Below are 6,000 nucleotides of genomic sequence, written 5' to 3'. Positions count from 1 at the left end.
CTCCCACAAGCTTTGAGGGTTTTTTCTGGTTGGTCTTCAAACATCTAGCAGCCAACAAAAAAAAAAGAAAAAAAAAGTCTGCCATGAAAAAGATAGTCTGCCTTGAAGATAGAGTTGAACAACCCAAACTTGAAGATTTTTGAGACATTGATGCAAATGGGTTCTATTGGATTACAATATAAGTTATAATTTTATTATTTCTTTAATTTGATTTAAATAATTTAGGGTCTTGCCCAATTTTCGAACATGGATAAATTAGAAGATGGCTACCTGTGGGGCTTATACGGCTATGTGGCCAAGTCGTGTGGAATGGTTCAACCTGTGTGGCTCATGTAACTCACTCTGGTTTTTCGATTTTTACTCATTTTTCGTTTCTTTTGCTCTCAAAATACTCTCCTAAGTATAGAAACATGAATTTAAAGGATTAAGAGCATAAAATCCACCATTAACATCAAATAATCACCCAAAAACGTTTTAAGAATGAGACTAAAACATGTTACTTTTAGCACCTATCAAAAGAAAAGCTCGATTTTAAAAAATATTTAGGAATTTAGGCCCTTTTTTTTCTCATATTCAGTTGACATGTCGAAAAACACATTCTACAAAATGCATTTTCTTTACTAATTTAACACTCATCTCCTTTTATCAAATGATTAAATGTTAGTATGTTGTTATTGAGTATTGGGTTTGATTCTCTCTTATTCACATTTGTATTTTTTATTTTATGTTGTTTTAAAAAATTTAAAATTTTAATTAAAATTTTTATTAATAAATATATTATTTTGAAGTTTTTAATTGTTATTTTTAATTAATAACTCTTTTATTTATATAAATAAAATAATAAATATGTAATTATATAATAAAAATGTAATTTGTATATATAATTAAATGTGAGTAAAAGAAGAATCGAACTTGAAACTCAAGGACAAAACCACTATCATTTAAACATCTAACAAAAAAGATGATTTGTTAAGTTATTAAAGAAAACGAGTTTTCCAACATGTCAACTAAAAAGGCATCCTACAGAAAGTATTTTTTGTTTCTCTCCCCAAAATCGGTCTATTTCCCTAAATATGGGTAAAAACGGCCTAAATCTCTAAATGTTTTTTAAAATCGGCCTTTTCTTCTAATTTACCCTTTGGGTATTAGGTGTAACATCTGCATTATGCCTCGGAGTTAGGTATAGTGCTATGCTAGGTTAAGAAATATTAGAGAATTTTTTAAATGAGTAAAATCGGAAAATTGAGTGTTAATGTAGAAAATAATGAAAACTAATAGGGATTAGAAAATTGCTTTCTAGATTAGAAAACTTAATTTAATTTAAACCATTATCTCAATTGTAGAAGAATAGAAATTATTGTGGCAAAGTTAGAATAGAATCCATGGAATTGATGGTAAAGGAGGAGGACTAGGATGAAATTTTACCAAAATAGAGAATGACTCACATAAGGTAATATGGAAAAGATGGAGGGTAGAATGGTAAATGAATAAATAATATTTTTAAGAAACATAATCATGATTAGGGACTAATTTGTAAAGCTTTGGTTGGTTGTAATAATTAATGATATTTTATTTTTTATTAATAAAATATTTAGATATTTTAGAATAAAATTGTGGAAGGATGAAGAGAAATCATCCAATTTTTCTCTCCATCTTCACATTACCCTTCTTCATCATTTTCAACTTTCACTTTTATTCCAAGTAAGTCCTACCACCATTTCCAAGCCATTTCAAGCTTAAATCTTCCAATTCCTTTGAAGTTTTCTTAGTAAATTCAATAGAGAAGACTAATAGACACCTTAGTTTCATGAAAGGAAGCATTACTAGTGGTCTTTGAAGAAAGAAAGAAAAAGAATATAAATTAGTTTTGAGAACAAGGTAAGAAATGATGAAACTTTAATGGAATTTATATGTATTTTATAAGAATGGAATAGAAGTATTATTTGATTATAGTTTTAACATATAGATGTATGTGTTTTGACATGGAAATTGTAGACAAAGAAAAGAAAAGAAGGACTAAATTGAAGATAAAGGAAAAGAGGTGGTCAAGGAGTAAGAAGGAAGGAAAACATATCAACTCAAGCTTTGTTGTAAGTACTACAAGGAATTTATGTTATTTTCCTAGATATTAATTATATATCATGTTAACTAGTTAGAATAATTATGGATATGTTGTGTTAATATAAAGGGAATTAAATTGTAAAGACAATGAAATATGTTATGAAAATATGAATAAGACCCAAAAGATGGTGTACAAAGATTTGTGTTAAGATACTTATGTTGTGAATGAGAAAAGTGTGAAGAAGCTGCACATTTTCTATGTAACAGCCCGTTTTTCGATAGTGTCAGAAACAATAATTTCAAGGCCATCAAATTCAATGAGTAAGTTCCGAGTTAATGTGACTTTGAAAAGGTTTTTGATAAAGTAATTTTTGTTTTATAAGCGATTTATTAAGTTCAAGTGGTAAACCCCAAGGTTACGTGGTTTTAGAAAATTAGGTATCGGGACCTCATTTCTATAAATCGAGCCGTAAAATTTTTATAAATATTTACAGAGTCTCATTAAGGTGGTATAAAAGTTTCATTGAAAAATTTTAACGTTTCAATGGCTAATTAATTAAAAAGAACTAAATTGTAAAAGATGTAAAATTTGATCACTCTTTGATTTAAGTAATTAAATGGTTAACTAAATAAAGGAAAAGGAATTTAAATGGTAATTAAACCATGGTCAAAGTTTCCAACCGGTGGTGTTATGATTGAATCCACTAGCTTTTGGATTAATTGTTCTTTTAGTCTTAATTAGTTTAGGATTAAATTGTAAATAAGTTTATTTAGTTAGAATTTTATTTAATTGAAGGACCAATTGTGAAATTAAAACTTCCTTTGATGGTAATTATGCCATATATTTATGTGATGGACAAATATGGACATGAATTTGGTGTTTTATTTATTAACCAAGGGTAAAATGGTAATTTGATAATTAATTAAAATAAAATAAAATAACAAAAGGCTAAATTCTTATCATCTTTTTGTTTTCATCTTTAACAAACTGAAAGTCCAGGGAAGCATGAAGCTAAGTTTCGGCCATGGTGAAATTTCATGCATGTAAGTCCGATTTAGCCTCGTTTCTTGTAATTTTTATGTTTTTGAGATCGTTGCAACTAGGTCCAACTAGCCCGTACCTTCGATTTTGAAACTGTTAAAGATTTTGAATGTTTCCATTGATTAACCTTGTGATTTTAGATGTTAAATGATGAATTTATAATGTTAATTGATATTTAAAAGTATTTTATTAAGTGAATTTTGATGAATTTTCTGATTAGGGACCAAATTGTTAAAATAGTAAAAGTATAAGGGTTTTTTTGTGAAATTTTTGCATGAATAGACTGTTTTGAATACTAGAAACATTCGGCTAAGCTCAATTTTGGGTAAGAATGGTTAATTTGCATGTTTTGAGCTCAGGGACTAAGTTGAATAAAAGTAAACCTTTAGGGGCAATTTTGTAAAAATATAAAAATGACCAAATTGCATGAAATGAATTGTTTTATTGCCTAAATTAAAATAATGTATGAAATTATTAATTTAGATCAAGATCAGGTGGAAAATCGAGAAAAATAGAAAATTACCAAAATGCCCCTAAACTTTGGTATCTCTGCAATTTAGCCAAGTAAGGTCGTACGTTTAAATAGTATTTTAAATTGTTTCTTTAAATGATATTATGTTATATTATCATATTATGTCTCGACAGAAAATCCAACGACGTATCTACAACCCTCAAATAATGAAAATGGATAGCTTTGGCTATCGAATATGAAAAGTGATAGTTTCAGCTATCGATTATGAAAAGGGATGGTAACGACCATCAACTATTAACAGGGATGGTGATAGCCATCGAATATGAAAAGGGATAGCTTCGGCTATCGAATATGAAAAGAGATGGTTTCGACCGTCGATTAAAGAAAAGGGATGGTTACGACCATAGTTTAGCACACTTGTGTGAGATCCGGTAAAGGTTCCGTTTGACTTCACTATAACAAATATAGAAAGGTATGATGTACGAATGATCTAAGTATGAATATTCATGATTATGAAATGTATGGTTTAAGTGATACTATGTTTATGTACCATATTTAATCCTGTGACGATATTGCTAAGTTATGTGTTTAATCACTAGCTTGTGGCTATGGTAAATGTTATGTTTATGTCTTTTGCGTTGTGCAAATGAAATGGCAAGTGTTCAATATGAACCAAGATAGGTGTGTATGAAACTTATTGAATTAGTGATATATGGAAAACATGATATGTGATGAAAGATGATAAATCCAAGTGGATCATGTTCAAGTATAATTGTTATCTATGTTAAGTTCACATGAATTATGTTCAAGTAAGCTAACATGTGTTGTTGATGTGCTTAAGCTTGTGCTAAGCTTATTGTTGGATTATATCATGTTTAGTCTTAATGAAATACATCGATTCAGTAAGTGTTCATTTGGTAATATGCTTATGTACATGAAAAGGTGCTATAAATAAAAGTATGTAATTTCTTATGAAATGGTTTATCATGTCATTGACTCCAAAAAAGAGTTACCTTTAAATGCACTAGCTTGTAGTCATGGTTGATATTATGCGTATATCTTATGTGTTATACATATGAAACAGGTGAGAAAAGGTAATGAAATGGTAAATTCATAGTTGAAATGTAATTTGATGAAAATGGAATAATAAGTTGAATGATGTACTCGTATGAGAGTAATTTATGTATGTTATGGATGAATATATCTAGTTCATTAACAAAATGCTAATTAATGAATTGATGTTGTTAGCTAAGCTAAAGTAAGCAAATGTAATGGAAAGGAAATAAATGGGAAAGTTTAAAGTCTTATGAAATCCTACTATGCTAGGATTGATAAGTATATGTGGTGTTGATAGACTATTTTATTGTGAGTTGGTACTTATGGTTCGATAAATCTTGAGGCGTTGGTATAACTTTATATTTAACCTATAAATTTCATTATTAAAATAGAATGCTATGTTTAAAGTTTATATGAGCTTACTAAGCATTCTTTACTTACGTAATTATTTTTCCTTTACCTTACAGATTACCGAAAGCTCGACAGGGTTGAAAGCTCGTCGAAAATCTATCACACTATCTAGCGATTATATCGGCAGATTTTGATTTCTTGGTTAAGGTTATAATGGCATGTATAGGTGGACTATGTCTAATGTTTAATTGATAAGTTTGGTATATATGTTATTTTGTTATTTTGTTGATGTTTTAGCTATTATGTTTTGGCTTGTAGATTTGGTACTTTGAATGGTTGATATGCTGATATATGTATGTGGTCTTATGATGAAAGTTGAAATTTTCATATTGGTATGAAAAATGTAGTTGTCATATATGATTATTAATTCAAATTGTTAAATGGTAAATTTGGTAATTTGAATGTGGATTTGACATGTGAACAAAGTGGTAAGTTATGACATAAGTCTAGTTATAAGTTAGTTAAACTTTTGGCCAATTTATGTATATGGATATACATGTTTAATGGTTGTGATTGAGGTGCCTTTTGGGCATATTGGTTGTATGCTTCTATACTATGTTGGAATAGCTTGATTATGTATGATTTTGGTGCCTTTTGATAGCTTGTGTATATGTGCAAAAAGGATTATAGGTACATGTTGAAATGGGATAGAAAAATGGCCTATGTTCATCCACACAGGCAGAGACACGGGCATGTGTATTAGTTGTGTGTGGCACACAGCCTGGCACATGGGCGTGTGACTTGGCCATGTTACCCAAGTCAATGAGTTACACGGGCACGGACATGGACTGGGATATGGTCGTGTGTCCCTATTTCAAATGTCCACACGGCCTAAGACACGGGCGTGTCTCTTGGCCGTGTGACCCTTGCAGTGTTGAAAATTTTTACTATTTTCTGAAAAATTCTATGAGTTTCTGATTTAGTCCTGACTTGTTTCTAGCATGTTTTTAGGGCCCCA

The sequence above is a fragment of the Gossypium raimondii genome, chromosome 6, assembly GCF_025698545.1.
Source record: "Gossypium raimondii isolate GPD5lz chromosome 6, ASM2569854v1, whole genome shotgun sequence".
Classification (NCBI taxonomy): Eukaryota; Viridiplantae; Streptophyta; class Magnoliopsida; order Malvales; family Malvaceae; genus Gossypium; species Gossypium raimondii.
Note: the sequence above shows the minus strand (reverse complement) of the source record.